At 48.1% G+C, this 17,735-nt stretch overlaps 1 long non-coding RNA gene across 3 annotated transcripts in view; it reads right to left on the bottom strand.

The window, feature by feature from the left end:
• Positions 1-630: 630 nt before the first annotated feature.
• Positions 631-17,735, bottom strand: part of LOC107150231 — a 45,961-nt gene continuing 28,856 nt past the window's right edge. The window contains exons 4-8 of one of the 3 annotated variants that reach the window (XR_007351094.1): positions 15,647-15,766; positions 10,554-10,729; positions 10,383-10,451; positions 4,692-4,885; positions 631-1,306 (exon numbers count right to left, since the gene is read on the bottom strand). This is a non-coding gene — a long non-coding RNA (uncharacterized LOC107150231). Of the gene's footprint in view, positions 1,307-2,434; positions 4,886-10,382; positions 10,452-10,553; positions 10,730-15,646; positions 15,767-17,735 lie in introns of those variants that run through there. The other 2 variants (XR_001504554.2, XR_007351093.1) reach the window with 2 other exon arrangements.

A 17,735-nucleotide genomic window follows, 5' to 3' on the forward strand; every position in this document is an offset into this window, starting at 1 on the left:
ATGGAGTAATAATTTTATTGGGAGAAATTCCAAACACTCCCTTTGCTGCTTTTATTCCTTTGAGTATTAATTGTCCTACAGCCTCAGGATACCTAGTAAGAATAGTGTTAGGAGAATAAGATAAATATATCCACAATAATGGACCTTCTTGCCAAAATACTCCTATAGGAATATTTTTTGTTGGTAGTACAATAAATAATAAAGGCAAACTTATATCAATTCTATCCAAATGCATATTTTCCATATATGTTTCAATAATTTTTAATGCTTTTCTTGCTTCAGACGTTAACATGCGGGTGAATTTGGATCTGATGGACCTTTTAGGATATCAAATAAAGGTCCCAACTCTCCTGTTGGTATGCCTAGATAAGGCCTTATCCAATTTATGTCTCCCAATAACTTTTGAAAGTCGTTAAGTGATTTGAGTTGATCTACTCATATTTGAATTCATTTTGTATCCTCCCCTTCTGCTTGTAGCAGATTATTTATGGTGTTTATGTAAAAACCACTATGGTCGTTATTTAAATTAAACAAAAGGGGGAAATGTTAGGGTCTGTAAACAAGTCAAGATGGCGCCTGGCATTTTGCCAGAGGGAGTGGTTTGTGAAGTAACGCCAGCGAGCCATTAAGTGTGGAGATTCCTTACTGGTTGACTGCTGTATCTAGTTTATGTTAATTAAGATAAGCTGTGTGGAATGTATATATACCCCTCCTGTCCTACAATAAATGACTCCCACTCCTGCTGTATCAATCTACATAAGTTGCTCGTCACCTCCGGATTATTTTGCTGCACCCGGACTGCGGCAAGACAAATTACTGAACCTCTCTGAGCTTTGTGCTCCTTGCTTTTTAAGTGGAAATGATAAAAGTACTGATTCCTTACACTGCTGTGAGCATTGCCCTTACGCATATTCAGTAAATAAAACCTATTATGATCATAGGCACCTGAATCACTTTGTCACTTCCTTTATAGCCATGAAGAACCACACATTATTTACAGATGAGAAAGTAGTGACTCAGAGAAGCCAAACCACTTATCCAACATCACATAGCACTTTAGAAGTGGGTCTGGGACTAGAACACAGACCTGAGACTCTCACTCAGCCCGTGGGCTTTCCACGGATGCTATTTCCCTGGGGCCCCAGATCTTCGGATTCCCCCACCTTACCCCCAGGTCTTGTTGGCTCTAATGTGTTGCTTTTTATGAGACTGGACAATCAACTTCTTGTTAGAATTCCTACGGGTGGACGCATGAGAGGGAATAAGGAACCCACTCTCCCTGCAGCCTCCACCACCAGCTCAGCCTCTGGAAGAAAAGTAATTCGGGTCATGAATCCTGCGATGCAACCTGCATTCACTGTGGCTTGGCCCTGTGGGCCCTCTCCACAGGGCCACAGGACACAGAATAACTGATTTGCAGATGAGCACGATATGCTTAGCTGCGGATATTCTGTCTGATGAGAGGCCATCTATCACGTTTATGGGGGAGATAATCACTTATGATCACCAGGAGCAGCAGCCAGAGGCACAGCAGGAAGTATCCCCACCCAAGGCCTTGGGACAGCCCCCCCCCCCCAACACACCGGTCCTCCAGATCAGCCAGAAACAGAGCAGAGGCCTCTGGGCGGATGCAGAAGAGCTCTCACACTCCCCATGGGTCCTCCTTCTGACAAGATCTGCTCATGCCAGAGTCATTTCTTCCAACAAGAAACCACCGAAAGGAGATGGGAGGAAATCGATCAAGGCAGCAGCACTCAAGGGTAGCCACAGTGTGCCCAGCACAGAAAGGACTTTCAGGGGCACAGAGGAGAGGCGTAACTGAGAAAACGATGTGACTCCATTTTTTAAAAAAATAAATAAATTACAGCAGCAGCTTCTACCTCAAGGCCTGTCCAGAGGGAGGGGGCATGACCCTTGTCCTTGGAAAAACCCACAGAGCACTCCTAAGCACATATCCACCCTGCTGTGTTGTTTGTCTGCAAATAACTGGAGAGATCTGCAGCGCCAGGTGTCCATGACTCAGTCAGGCCAGGAGAGGATCCATAGCAACCCCTAGCAACCTCCAATCAGCATGAGACAGGGAAAATACCTGGAATGCCAGATGACCCCCCAGTAGTTTATGGTGGTTGATAATAATTTGGGAAACCATGTAGTTTAGCACGTACACTCCTCGTGGCCTAAACCAATCAGTTCAAACGAACCCCCCTCTTGTACTAACCAATCACCCCTACCCAACTTGTTCCCGCCAATGAATGTGCTAATCAATGTTAAGAGTTGTTGTTTGATTTTCCCGCGGTATGGAATGATTTGCTGTGTGATATTGTGACGCATAGAGTATCCCCCCAAAACCTATAAAATCTCCCTGAACAAAGGACCAGGACTCAGTCCCTGGGACCGCTGCGTCGGAAACAGTTGTGAGTCCAGGCTGGAGCTCTTGTGTGATTGCATCGGATTCAGCTCCTGGAGGTCTACTGGGGTCCCACGAATCTGGCATTACATAACCTCTACTCCTCTAATGCATGAAGTCCTGGCTCAACAGGAGTTGCTGTGTAACCTGGACCACACCTCTTGCCCTCTCTGGGCCCCAGCGACCTCCTTTATATAGTCATCAGAGATATTCCATGACTCTGGGGACAAAGAGCAGTGGGGGTGGGAGCAGCTCATGGTAGGACTGGAGGCTGCCTGGGTTTGGGGCCCTGGACTTCAATGCAATGACAGCCTGGGAGATGGCCTCCACTCAGCCCCCATAGCATTTAAGGACAAGAAGACCAGGTCTCCATGGGAAGTGAAGTGTTCCTTCAGAGACTGGAATTATTTTGATCCAGCTGAGCGGGAAACCACTGAAAACTCTGGGTGCCAGTGTGGGGGCCATTTAGATTTTACTCCTCTGGGATTGGGGGTCTCTAAAGCAGAGAAATAATCCACCCTTTGGGGTAGGCAGGGAAACCAGGGAAAGGGCTCGGGACTCAGTGCTTCCCAAAGGCAAGGGTGGGGGGCTGTGGGCCTCACAGAGCCCCTCCATTCTGCCCTGTGAGTCCCTATTAAATTTGAAAACTGGAGCTACCTAAAGACTCTTTTGATTCCAAGATTTTTTTTTTTTTTTTTTGAGACTTGAAGGCAGGATGGAGCGTAGAGCTGTGCCCGAGGCCAGAGGCAGCTCTGTCTGCCAAGCTGGAACCTCTGCTTCTCGTTAATTAGAGGAGCCAAGAAATCACCCTCCAAAAACTGCCTTTCAACTGGAAATGCCAACTGCTCAGCCTTTTGTGAGACCCATGCTGCCGGCCACCGCTGGAGCCCAGGCCCCGATGGCACAGCGCCCCGGCCACACCAGGGAATAGCCACTCAGCGCCATCGCTGCCTGGTAATGGCCGGTGGAGAGGCTCCCACTCCCGGCGACATCTTTATCTGCGTGCTCCAGGAGCCATCCCCCAGCCCGGCTGGCCGAGCCTCCTTCCAGCTTCCAGCAGCCGCATCTGTGTCTTTGTCTGGCTCCCACGACGCTCCTGGCTGGCTGTGCTCCTGGCCACAGAGCAGAGGAACAGCTTGGGGAGCAGTGGTGGCAGGCAGTGACATCTCCGGTGCTGGACTCCCAAGCACGGTGGCCTCTTTTCCTGCTTAGCTACCCTTGGGTGGTCTGGAAGTGGAAGGCAGTGCAGGGTGGCCCCCAAGGACACTTGTGATCCCGTGTACTCAGGGCCCATGAAGGGAGAAGGAAGGTGTGGCATAATAAACACACAGGACACTCACACGTGTAGAATTGGCCTCTGCCCCAGTTCTTGGCTCAGAACTCCTAAAACCCCCTTGTGACATACTGAGGGACAGGGTGGCCACAGTTGCATCCTTCACCCTACCACTTGGTCTTTGACCCCAGGTGCTAACAGAGCTCCTAAATCCCTGGAATTTCCTGTGTGGCAAGAGCATCATTTTTTTTTTTTCTGATAAAGTGACTCCTGTGGGTTCCTGGGTGGGGACTGGTGACCAAAATGGCCAGGCTGAGATTACAAGTTGGAACGTCCCATCTCCCCATCTTCCAGGGAGGGAGAAGGACTGGAGGTGGAGCTGGTAGCCAAAATTGTGCCAATGTGATGAAGTCTCCACAGAAATCTCTGAAAGACGAGGATGGGGGCTTTGGGTGGGTGAACACATCCACCTGCTGGGGATGACCCACCCCAGCTCCACAGGGACTGGAAGCTTCTGTGCTCAGGGCCCTTCTAGACCCTGCCCTATGCACTTCTTCATCTTGCTCTCCATCTGTATCCTTTATCACATCCTTTATAACCAACCAGTAAACCACGGTGTTTCCTCTCAGTGCCGTGAGCTAGCGTAGCCAGTTATGGAACCTGAGAGAAACCTCAGGGGGACCCCTGATTTGTAGCCAATCAGACAGAATCATAGGTAACCTGGGGACCCACTACTTGCGATTAGCTTCTGAGATGGGGTTGGTCTTGTGGGACTGAGCCCTTACCCCGCAGGGTCAGCACTAACTCCAGGAACTTAGAGTCATAACTGAATGTAGAGCTCACACCAGTGTCCAGAGGGTTGAGAAATGATCCATGTGGGAAAAAATCCCCACGCAGCTGTGTCAGGAGTGTTGGGTGCATGTTTACTTGTTTGGAAAGGCAACCAGTCCTAAAGCAGATTCCCAGAGGTGACAGAGCTCCTCGCCATGGAAGGAAATAGGGTAGTCTTACCTGGAGGAAGGAAGAAGGAGGCCAGCAATTTCCCGTGAGAACTAATAGCAGTAGAAGAGGTGCTGAATCCAGGAGGCAAGGCTGAACCTCTGGGCAGGAACAAGAGGAGACACGTTTTCCTTCAATAAGGGAAAGAAATGCTCCACACAGTGAGCCAGCTGCCTCTAAGGAGAGCTTCTTCCCCATTGGAGGTCCTGGAGGGGACACCAGGTGTCCATGGTGAGGGGGGCGGGAGGTTGTAAGACTCAGCCTTCTCATCTTTAAAATGACAGTTCTCACGGGGTGCTGTGGCCCACCCCTGTCATCCCAGTGGCTCAGGAGGCTGAGGCAGGAGGATCAAAAGCTCAAAGCCAGCCTCAGCAATTTTGCAAGACTCTAAGCAACTTAGTGAAACTGTGTCTCAAAATAATGTGGGGAATGTGGTTCAGTTATTAGGCGCTCCTGGATTCAATCCCCAGTACCAATAAATAAGTAAATAAATAAAATAAAAAACGACACATCTCAGGGAAGACCATCTCTCAGTTGTCATGTATCTGAAGTGCGGCAGTATGACCTAGCTCCAACCCTTGCCCTTTCAAAATTTAGGGTCAAGGTTATGCTAGCAAGGAGGCTCTGAGTCTCAAATGTAAAACTGACAAGGATTTTTGGCAGAAATAAACCCTTGCCATTTGTGACCTATCCAGTTGATTTTAGGAACTTAAAGTATTTAAGAGGCAAGGACAATTGCAAATAAGAGCAGAGAATCGTCACCACCACAAGTGTCCTTCACCAGGTGCAAGAACGGACGGCATGCCTGGCCCCAGTCTGGACCCAAAGTGGTTAAAGCTCACAAGAGAGCAGAAGAAAACTTTAAACTCCTCAAATTCTAGTGGAGTCTGAGGAAGAGGAAGAGCAGGAGGAAAGGAATCTTGGAGAAAGAGCAAAGCGAGGATTTGAACAGGTTCCCCAGGGTTCCTGTGTTGGCAGCATGATCCCCACTGCAAGGGCATTTGGAAGTGGGGCCTTGAAGCGGCAATCCAGTCTTGAGGGCTCTGTCTTCCTCAGTGCATTGATGCTGTTATAGAGGAAGCAGGTTAGTTATCATGGGATGGAGTTCTGGATAAAGAGATGCCCGCAGCCCCCTTTCACACCCCTTCATGTGCTCTCTTGCCCTTCTGTATTCCTGCATGGAGTGACAAAGCAAGAAGGCCCTTGTCAAATGCCATCCCTGGACCTTGGACTTCCCAGCCTCCTGAATTGCAAAACATAAATCTCTATTCTTTATAGATTACTCCGTCTCAGGAGTCCTATTATAGAAACACAAAACAGACTAAGACAAGGAAAGAGTTAAAAGGGCAGAAAAATAATTGGGTGGGAAGGAAAGAAATAGCTAGAAGATCGGAGAGGGCCCCTCATGCTGGTCTAGGGGATGTGCTTCCAGGCCATCCCAAAGGACTGAGCCAAGAGGGCCATACTCTTGAGTGGTGACAGAACACAGGTTGCTAAACTGGGACTGGGTGTGGGTGAGTATCTAAACGTCTGCGTTTTCTTCTATCCCCACCTCCAAGGCCTTAAGATGTCCTGAGCACCTATGGTCTCTCCTGCACGCATGGCTTTGTTCACTTTGGGGGACAGTGGAGGTTGGTTGGCGGTTGCAGGTGTAGAATAAAGTCCAACCCCCAGCGCCAGTCACCCCAGACATGAGAATCATCTTTAGTGCAGGTGATGAGTCCAAAAATAATTAGGTAGAGTCCTTTGGGCTCTCTCTTCCTAGTCTTAGCTTCACACTCCGGGGTGAAAAGATAACAGTCCTGTTTCAGGGTTATATAAAAAAGGGAGCATGTCTGAATCACATCTAGGGGCCCACAGAGAAAGAAGAAGAGCACTCTGCAGAGCCATTCTGATGTCTAGGACATGGTCACAGAGATCAGATTAGCCTCTCGGAGCCAAAGAGACCTGGTGTGGGCAGTTCGGATCTTGGTTCTGAACTCTACTCCTCTTCTGACATGATATTTTCAAGCAGAGATGTTTTCGGCCACTGAGTTCTGCTAGCATAGAATTCCATAAACCAGGGGGCTTAACCAACATTTGTATTTCATGTTTCTGGAACCTGGGAAGTTTATGGTCAAGGTGCTGGCTGATTCAATTCCTGGTCAGAGCTTATTTCTGGTTTTCAGATACCACCTTCTTGCTATATCCTCATGTGGTAGAGAGTGAGATAATTTCTCTTGCATATAAGGGCACTAATTCCATCATGACCCACTCACCTTCCCAAGATCCCATCTCGAAATATCATCACATCAGGGGTTAAGGCTTCAACACATGAATTAGGCAGGAGAGATACAAACTCTACCCAGGTCAGATGGCTTTTAGAAAAAAGAATTGTTCAAGATTTCTGGGGAAAATGCAAGTAAAATTTCTTACCCGCTGGCAGAAAGGGGGTGAAAAGACCCATAAGTGGGAGATGAGACTGGAAAAATTTGTGGAGGGCTTGTCCTGAGTCTTGGCATGACTTAGCCAAGAGTTTGCTAGAAAAACTGACACTGTTAACAAATAACCTCAGGCTCCATGAAGCGCCAGAGGGCCTTCCGTAATCTTCATGATTAGTTTGGGTAGAAGCGGAAAAAGTAGAAGCTATACAAATTTTCAAGAAAGAGAAAGCTGTTTCAAACTTAGGTCTTAGAGACACAAAGGGAAGGGGTCCCAAAGAGAGAGAGGTTAGCACCTGCCCCAAACAGGATGGGATGGGAGAGCTTCAAACCCCTCTTCCTGGGACATGGAGTCCTGGGCCCAACTCACTACTCTAGCTTCCCATTTTTAATTACTACAATATGGACAGGATGGTATCAAAACTGTGCTGCATGCATCCTATGAAATATTCTTTGACCAGAAAAAGTCAAGAGCCCCAAGACTGGATACCGATGGCTTTATAAGAAGGAAAGAGACCTCGCCCACATGCACACTGACCCTCCATCTCTCACCATGGACAGCTGCCTCAGCACTCTGCCAGCAAGAAGCTCATGGCCGATGCAGCCCTTCTACGGAGGAGATGTGGGCTGTGAGGAGGGGAAGACCCTGGAGCACTCCAGAAGCCAACAATTTAGGAACCATATTAAAGAACACTCTACTAATGGCATTAGATGGGGATCCTTGGTGGGAGGAAAGGGCAGAGAAATGGTAGGAGGTGACATTGGAAAATCCAGGTGATGCCAGACTGTGGAGGGCCCTACACACCACGAGGCTAAGGGCTGTGGACTTTTCCTGCAGTGGGAAGACTTTGAGGCCAGGAAGGAGACAGGTGGGGTGGAGCCCTGGCAGCACCTCTGCCTCCCAGTGGCCTCCCTTCCACTCTGCTCCCAGCCAGGCTTCCAGAGTAGCGTCTGGCACTGAGAGGGGAGAAGAAATAATTTCCGGAAGGAACCAATGGACGGAACAATATGGGAACCCAAAGGGAGGGGATGTTCAAATGGATGTTAAAAACAACATGATATTTACAACCCCCAATTAAAAATTCAACCATGAAGAAGGAATTATTGCCCTTGTAGGCAGAAAAACCTCTCTGAAAGATTTATTTTGCTACATCACTTATGACAAATGACATGACTATATATGAAAGATGATCATAAAATTGGCTTTTTTGAAAAAATGGGTCTAGTCAACTCAATAACCATTTGGTTTCGCTGGGGTCTGTAGGGGTTTTGTGAGATTTTGGTAATAGACTCTGCATTTTGCTGTGCATGAACAGGAGAGGACAGCTACCTGCATTGGGCACTTCCTGGGGACAGGGAGATAGAAAGATACTCCTAGGAAAGATGGTAGAGAAACAAAACATCTCAAGTGAAACCTCTAAGTCGTTTGCTGGGGTGAGATCCCTTATGTCTGTCTCCTTCAGTTGACCTATGAACTCTCTTCTCACTAGTGTTATTGTGGGAGGGAATTTTTTGAGTTTTGCTCCTGAGTTGGTCCAGGATAGAAACAGAGGATGTTCCCACAGTGCTGAGGCCAGAGGACATGGGACGGTTGATGTCCAGCACCAGTGGATGTCCAGAAGCAGTGGAGGCTGAACAGGGGCCTGAAGGGCCATACAAACAGGACTGGAGGGAGAAGCAGGGTGACCAATAGGACATCAGTGTCCCAGGGACAGTCAGTAGAATCCAACAGCATGCTGCTCTGGGACCAACCGAAGCCAGCACCTGCTTACATCCTTGTTTTCTCTATTTGTTTGAGAAGCTTTGATTCACATAACTCAGAGGGCCAGCAGGGGCACAGAGAGGGTGGGGGACCCCCACAACAAAAACTCAGAGCAAGTTTATCCTTGGGAAGAAATAAATAATGATAGGGCTTTCACACTAAGCCCTGTGCTGGAAATCCAACTGTTCACCCTGTATGTGAAGCATAGGCTCACTAAAAAAACTATATATAAAAGCAATTGAAATCCTCCCAGAAAGAAGGCTTCCCCTGCCTGTACCCAGCCCCTGCTTCACCCTACGACTCTCCCGAGCTTGATGCAACTAGCAATAGAAACGGAAGACTGTAATTAAAGTGAGCCTGGCTGACGCTGCTGTTCAAATTAAACTAAAAAAAAAAAAAAAAACCCACAACATTTTCAATAACGATAGGCTAAACCCAGCACGCTTTAGTCATTTCCGTAGCACTTTTCTTCCAGAAGGATTAACAAATGTGAAGTATAGGGCCTAGAAATTTTGATCAAGCAAAGTATCTTAAAGGGTTTTATTCTCTCCCTCTTTGATTAAAATTGCACGACTGTGATTCAATTCTATATGTAATGTAGATACACATATGCATGCTGTGTTACCTCTACCCAGTGAGGACAATAGGACCCTCTGTAGGATTCAGTCTCTCTTTTAGGATCAGTCGGGGGAAAGCCACACATACAAAATGTGTCTGATGACGGCCCCATATTTAATAATAAAAATAAGCAAGCACTTGTTTCCATTGCCAGGGTGGTGGTTTTGAACTTGGAAACACAAGAAAAACACGCTGATTAGCTCAAGGAAGCAGAGCTAGATTTGGGAACACAACTTAGGGGAAACCAGAGAAGAAAACCAGACTGCCTTGGCCAAGCCCGAGGAGGAGGCCTCTCGCCACATGGCTGAACGTGAAAGGATGGAATCCCAAGCTTGGGAAGAAACCCATGGCAGGACAGCTGGTGTCTGCAGCCTGGGCTCTTTATTACCAGCCCTGATCACTTCAGGTGCAGTCACTAGAAAGGAATGGAAGAGAAAAGGAGGGGAGAAGAGGATTAGAGAGCAAAGGGAGGGAGGGCCCAGGGAGAGAGAGGGAGAGAAAGAAAGGGAAACGGAAGAAAGAAAAGTGGAAACCAACTCAAAACAGCTTAAAGAAAATAGTGGCAGCCATGGTCAAGAGAGGGGCTGGGAGATCCACAGAAATCCCTGCGGATGGGCCTCATGAACATTCTGGAACAGAACTAGAAATCTTGGGAAGCCAGGCCATTCTCTTCCTGCTGGCCCACCCCCACTCCTCCCTGCCCACCCCTTATCTCTGCTCTCTTTCCTTCTCCACAGCCCAGCATTCTCCACTTCTAGGCACAGGTGACTACACACGAAAACCCCAGGTTCTTACGGCTGCGTATGTCTATCCCTCGCTCCTGCTGTCTGCAGAAGCCAACTGGCCATTGCTGAGCCCAAGTCCAACTCCCCAAGAGTGAATTTGGTGGGCCCACATGCCTACCTCAGCCCTATGCTGGCGGGAGGGGGTCACATTTTGTGAGCCTGGGCCAGTGTCCTTCAGACTCTGAGGCTGGAGAGAAAATGGAAAAGTTGAAGTAAGGGAGCGTTTGGGAAAGGAGTAAAATGGGAAAATGTGAAAAGGGACAAAGGAAGACCCCAGGTACCTATTTACCTTCCTTTTCTGAAGAAGCTTGGTATCTCAGTTTGAAAGGTCAAACTTCAGAGAGAAATCTGGTCCAAAGAGACATGCACTGAGGTACATGAGGAACCCTCTGGAATCTCCCCTTCCATCTTTGGTAGCTGTGAGACAGGAGCAGCCTGTTGGGCTCTTCTGATTCCAGGGAGATCCTGTGGAAAAATCAGCCTTGGGTAAAGACAGTTCCACTTGCCACAACCTTCCTTCTGACTGTCTCTCCCCAGAACTCCCCCTCCATTAATGCAGCTTCTTATCTGACCTTTACCAGGTAGGCACTTCACTACAGAGGTCTGATAAAGAGGTCCAATAGAACCTGATTATGGAATACACACTACCATTCCCTTTAATAGTATTTTGAAATTTTGATCTCATTTCAATTGACTCCTGATCAATAATTACTACTAAGGGTATAGACTAGATTGATCATCCGGGCTCCCATTGTCTTTCTCACACCCAGCAGTTGTGGTCCAATTCTGTGGTTGAGGCAGTTTGCATGAAGCAGCAGTCTCCGGCTCAGAGGATTCCCCTATTAATATGTTCAGGTTGGTTCACTTGTTTATTCAGCTGATCATGGACATATACTTACTAGAATGTCTTCCAGATATCAGGCAATGTGCTAGGCACTAGCAATAGAGTCATAAACAGGACAAATACAAGTTTCCACTCTCATAGAACCTCAAAGACTGGCAAGGAACAGAGCTGCTGAAAAAATCCTGCCACGTGTGAGAAGAGTTATAAAAGGGAAGTCTAGGGCCTGGAAAGACTTTATGAGGGTTAGTAAAAAAAGTCTTCCTTGACTAGATGAAATTTAAACAGCCTTCAAAGCCTATGTATGAGTTTGCTAGAGCTGCTACAACAAAGAGGGACTGGTAGTTCAAACAATAAAAAGATATTTCCTCATAATTCTGGAGCCTAGAAGCCTGGGGCAGGGGCTGGCAAGGTGTTAGAGCAGTTCATTTCTTCTGAGAATCTCTCCTTGGCTAGCCCATGATTGTCTTCTTCTAGTGTCATGATCTTCCCTTTCTGTGTATCTATGTTTTCATCTCCTCTTCTTATAAGGACACCAGTCAGATTGGATCAAAGCCACTTTAATGACTTCATTCTAACGTACATCTTTGAAGGCCCTATCTCCCAAGGCACTCGCCTCTGAGTACTAAGGATTAGGAATTTCAGCATGTGAATTAAGGGGAGAGGGACACAATTAAGTCTATAAAAGCCTACCATAGGCTTGCCAAGAGATCAATCTTGGAAAGAATGTTCTAGAAAGAAAAAAAAAGTAGCTAGAGAAGAACAGAGTGTGGTTGTGAAGGGTCTCAACAGTCAGATTAAATATTTTACACTTCATTTTAAAGGTAACCCTAAGATGGTTGGGAGGCTTTAAGCAGAAGACATGACCATCCCTGCATTCTAGAAAGATCATTCAGGTTACACTGTGGGAAATGAATTGGAGGGAACAAGAGTGGATGTGGGGAGGCCAATGATGCCTGGAAGTCCAGGAGACAGACAAAGGTGACTTGGACTCCAACTCTGGGTGTTGGGGGTCATGGAGAGATGCTTACAACTCTAGAATCTTCCACTCTGGGTGGATGTGAGGAGTGTGGGGAGAGAAGCTTGGGAGCAATTAGGGAAGTAAGACAGGAAAGAATGTGGGAGACTCTGATTTTTGGAGATGGCAACAGAAATGTAAAATTTGACATGCCTTTGGGCTGTCCAAATGGAAATATCAAAACAGACAGCTGCAGAGAAGACAGAGTCCTGGGTGGAGGATATGGTGTAGCAAGTTGTTGGGATAGGAAGGTAAACTAAAACCACGGGCGTGGGGAGAGGGAGAGAGGAACAGAGCCCCGGGAGGCACATTTAAGGACTAAGTAGAGAAGTCAGTGAGGAGCCACCAGAAAGGCAAGAATCAATGAAGAGAAAGTGACATCTATAGACCAGGTGATCCCAGAAAGGAGAGGTCGATGGGCACCGTGGCCACTCGGGTAAGGACGGAGAGCATGCTGGATAGACTCACGCTGTTGACCTGTGTGAAAGCAGTCTCAGGTGTGTAGGGCTGGGAGCCAGATTTGGCTGGAAGGAGCGGGTGTCTGCATATTTGGCTGGGAACAGGAGGAGAGGGGACGTTGAAGCTGGAGAGGTTAGGGATTCCAAAGGAATGTTTACCACTGAAAAGACTTGAACCCAGAGATGCTGAGAGAGAGCCAGTAGAGAGAGCCATAGTCGCTGAGGAGACAAGAGGGAACTCTGGCCTCAGGAAAGAGAAGAAACAACTCCACTTCAACAAGCGCAATCAGAGCCTGTAATTGAAGCAATGGGACCCCCAATTAAGGGGTTTGTGTAGAGGGAATATGGGAAGCTCCTGATTCTGAATGTAGGCTGGCTGGATGAATTAATAAAGGAATATACCAATGAATAAATACCCAACACGCTCAGCAATAGGCATTCAACTTAGACCTGTTATTTTTTTTATATAAGATTTGTCCCAAGATGACCATACTGTGCCCCTTGGCTATGAGGTATCTGGAGTAGCAGCCTGAACCACCTATTACCACATGGAAGTAGGCCATCGAGCTACCCACAGGCAAGCCAAAGTTTTTCTCTAGAACATTTTGAATTAAGTCTAAAAGCTGGAGGAGTGTGATTAAGGCCCCTGAAGCTGCTAACCACAGAGCATGCAGAACTGTAGTCTGGGCCTGGGTCATTTGAAGGAGTATAACTACGAACAGAACAATGGGCAGTACTGACTGGGAGCTGGGCTCCTCTGGCCTACCTCCTTTCTCTGCTCGCCTCCTCCTCCCTGCCCCTGGTCCTCCCCAACAGCAGCACACCTCTCTGACTGCCATGGTACACGTGTCTCTGTGGGCTCTGGGGTCCAGATTAAAGCCCACTAGAATAACTGGGCCATTGAATTTCAAATTAAATCGCCCCCACAAGCCCTTCTCATTCCAGTTAGTGGGTTCATTAGGGCTCAGATAATGGAACAGCTCTTCCCACTAATGGACCATGAGCAAGTGAAGGAGGGAAAGTGGCCCCTCTACTACTTCACTACAGAGAAACTGGGAGGAAAAGGTCACTGAAGAAAGCCCCAAAGTTTTTAGTGTTTTTGGAAGAACTTTCTCCAAACTGTGGGAGATCTGGAGCATGAAGAATAGATTCACCGGATGTACTTGCAAGCAGAATAGGCATTCATCCCAGCGTAGGACATCCAGAGTTCTGGAATTTATCATCCCAGAAGGTTCCATTGCTAGTCTCATCCAAAGGCAAGAGCATGTGAGATCTTTGGGCCCAGAAGAAGCTTGTGGAAGCTGTGGGGGCTGCTTGCCAGGAAAAGCGAAGTCTGCTGCCGCAGCCTGGTTTGTGTTGACTCCGACCACATGGACCACAGGTTCTGAGCCAGGTTCCCCCCTCCAGGGGTGTGAAGAACCTTGACAACTGGAAATAAGCAGTTTACAAGATACTGCTGGCATTCGGCTCTGGGCGCTGTGCCTGGCCCCCACATGTCTGCAGCTGCTATAAAACGAGAAAGTTCTGAGCTCAAAGCAGTTTCTAAGTTCAAACTGTTGGTGCTTCCCCCAGGGGCCACGCCAGGAGCCACAGAGGAAAGGGAGTGCCCCTTATGGCCCACCTGTCCTATTCCAATCTTGTTTAGTTGCTTAGAAATTAGATCACTTTAAGAAAGCAAGATCTAATAAAGAAGAGGAATTAGATCTGGGAGTTCTAGAAACAAGCAGAAAGCTAAGAGCAGCCCTAACTGTATTGTAGAGACTGGCAAGTCTTTTCTTAAAGGACAAGAGCAGAATGGTTCCTGCCACATATTAGGATTGTCAAGGTACTTGCACACAGAAGGAGAATGGTTTCTAACTGGTCCTGTTAAGATCACTCATGCTAAATTGCATGGAAATAGGAAGGGACTCAGACCCGGGACCTCCTAACTTACTTGCTGTAGCTCATTTCCCTTGCAGGCAAGTGATATAAGGTAGAGCAATCTGGGACTGCTCAGCCCAACCTTGTTCCAGTCCCCAACTGGAGTTTGTTGTTGCTGTTATCATTCTCAGGTGGGAGCACCTCACATTCTCAGGTGGTGGGGCCAGCTGAGGACTGGGAACAATGCAGTGACTCATCAAAGTGCCCTCTTTTCTAGCTGCCCACCCACCACAAATCCTGCAAAGAGTTCAACAAGCATCCAGAAAGCCTGCCATTTGAGTGGCCCAAAAAGGGATGGGATGCAAGTGGGTCAGAAAACTTTCACAACTTTAACTGGCCTAGTTATATCACATGATGGGGGACCAGGAGGAAGCCATCACCAAGGCAATCAAACGAAGCACAACTAAGGTTCAGGAGGCCCTTGTGACTCAGAAACCTTTCCTATAGTGCCCCAAAACCAACCAGGTAGGAAAAAGGATCAGGTGGTGACTAAGGAGACTCCATAATGCTCTCCTTCCTCTGGGTCCCTATCAGCCACGCATTTCCCACTTTCTGTGCCCCATCTCTCTTATTCTCCCCCTGTCCTCCTCTCCTGAGCACTAAAAATGTTGGGGTTCTACCAGTCATCTTAGAGGAAAATTCATGGTCAATAAATCACATTTAAGACAATACAACAAAACTAGTTATCCTACACAGGTGACTTCATCCCATGCTCAGGAAAGCCCTGTGAATTCAGCACTGCTATGATTACCACTTCACAGATGAGGACACTGAGGTTCAGAGAGGTTAACTGCTTGCCCAAGATGATGGTGTGGGTCAGACCTAGGCATTAAACCCAGGCCATCTGGCCTTCTTTGTCTTCATTGCAACCCCCAGGATTACTGGAGAGAAAAATGTAAATACTTAAGTGGGCAATGCTTAACTTCAAACCGTAATCACTCAAGATGATTTGGCACAGGACAACTTCAAAAAGGCACATATGGGAACCCACTCAAATCACCAAGTAATTACCCCCCCCCAGGCCCTACGAAATAGTTATTCTTACCATTTTGGCAAGGAGTTACCTAGTCTTTGCTGCACAGAACATTACACAGGGGGAGAATTTTTAGGTTGCCTCGTAGAAAATAGATAGGTCCATTCCTCACCTAGGCCAACAGGAACCAGCCGTCCTGTGTGTCAGATGCCATTCCAGCTGCTTGCAGGTATCTGGGGACATTCAGAACTCTTGGCTAAGCCAGACTGCTCAGTTTATTTTACCAGTGTACCTGCGTATAAACAAGGTGGGCACACCACCAGACATGGAAAATAGGCACTCTTGGTCTCTAGGGCCTCGGGTGACTCTCTCACAGGTCCATGATTTCATAGCCTCCTGGTTCTATTGCATGCAGCAAATCTGCATGGGCACCTGGGACTATAGGCATTGAAGATGATAAGAATTCTCCCTAACCTTGTACTTGCAGTCCAGAATCACTAGAAGCAACAGAAGGTGGGCGTGCTGTGAGTAAACTTGGGATATGGCACTAGAAGCTGAGTTCTGGTCCTGGGCTGCCTCCTGATAAGCTGTTTGACCTTGAGCCTGTTTTCCATTTGCAGAGTGAGGGGGATTACACTGAATCTGTGGGTTCAAACTGTGCTCAAGGATTCCATGACAGGCCCATGTGTCTGGGTGTGGTGCAGTTATCCTGGTTTCACCTACGCCCAGAACCCACAGGGACCGTGACCACAGACAACACTGCCAGAGGCTTGTGATTCAATGCCCATGAGAATAGCAGAAGGAACAGAGGAAGGAGGCAGATGCCACCAAGCAGCTCCACTTTTCTCTCTGTTAATATGGAGTTCCAAGAAGAGTCTGCATCTCTGAAAGTTTGGACCATTATTGGACGGGATGCTGTCTGGATCCTTCTGGCTAGGAGGTGTTCTGCCAACAGGAGGCCCCAGCTATGCTCATCCTGTCCCCACTTGACTGCCACAGAGCCAGGGAGCCTCTGCTGGCCACCTCCTACTTGTTGGCTGAAGGTAGACATTTGATTTCATAGTACTGAGACAATTCCAAGCATCCCAAAACCATCATGCTAAAATTAGAAGTGACTTCAGCAGCATCCGATTCAGATGGCATACGCTGCCCCGAGTCACACAGCCAGGAGGGCTCATACCATGAGTCTGTGGCTCAGAACTGCAGCTCACTTGCTCAGACACCTTCATGAGCCACCCTTCCCTGAACTGAAGGACAAAGGGAGGCCTCTACCATCTCCTTGCCCCATCCACCAGCAGCAGTCCCCAAGGAGTCCTGGCCTCTGCAGCAGGGTGAGGAGAGTGGCCAGAAGCTCCCGAAGCCTGTGTTGGCAAGTCTTGAGCTCTGCTCTGTGTCTCCTTATGAGGCAGCTTCAAGGACCGTACTGTCTGCAGATGTCACTCTGAAAGCTGATTTGAAAAAGCAAATTCAATGAAAACAGTATCCAAGTGAGACTGCGAGGGAGTTTAACAGGCTGAATGTAATTACACAGGTTGGAATGTGGCCAAGACACTGGCGCTCCCAGGGAGTCCACTTGGTCTCAGTAGCAGCAGCACAGTGGTGTAAAGGCAGCCCAGCTTCCCCCATGGAGGGGTTTAAAAAGTGACCAGTGATTGTGGATCTGACATCTGGGCTCTCCTACCTTCTGCTCCCTCCAAGTACACTGGGTTTACTTGCAGTGTCTTCCCCATGGCACCTCATAAGGAAGCCTCCGCCATCCGTCCACAGCAGAACCTGGGTCCAACCAGGGCCCAGCACAGAGATAGATGCTCACCTTCTGAAGCCCCAGAGCAGGGTGCAAGAGGCCCAGAAAATACCCTGATGGGAAGGACTTTCAGGATCATTTTTGTCCTAGATCCTCCATGAACTTGACTCCAGCAGTTCGGGGAACTATGGCAACAGTTTAGTGTCTCCATTCTGACTGAGCCTTCCTGGCCATGGGTGAAGAACACAAGCATAGACCCCAAAATCACACACCCATCCCTCCACTCTCTGTTTCAATTTACAGCCGGGGCCTGACTGGGCTCACCTGCTAGGGCAAGTTTCATAATCCACAGGCCTCCTCCATGTGGGGGACTCAGGCTCCAGCGAGGGGCCTATCCCAGGGGCACATGACAGTGGAGAATGACTGAACACAACTGCCGAAATGCACGTCAGACTGCCATCAGGAAGGAAGTCTGTCAGGTGCCTGGGGAGCCCAGAGGAGGGAGTGACGGCTTCTG

This window comes from Marmota marmota, unplaced genomic scaffold (genome assembly GCF_001458135.2).
Source record: "Marmota marmota marmota unplaced genomic scaffold, marMar, whole genome shotgun sequence".
Taxonomy (NCBI): domain Eukaryota; kingdom Metazoa; phylum Chordata; class Mammalia; order Rodentia; family Sciuridae; genus Marmota; species Marmota marmota.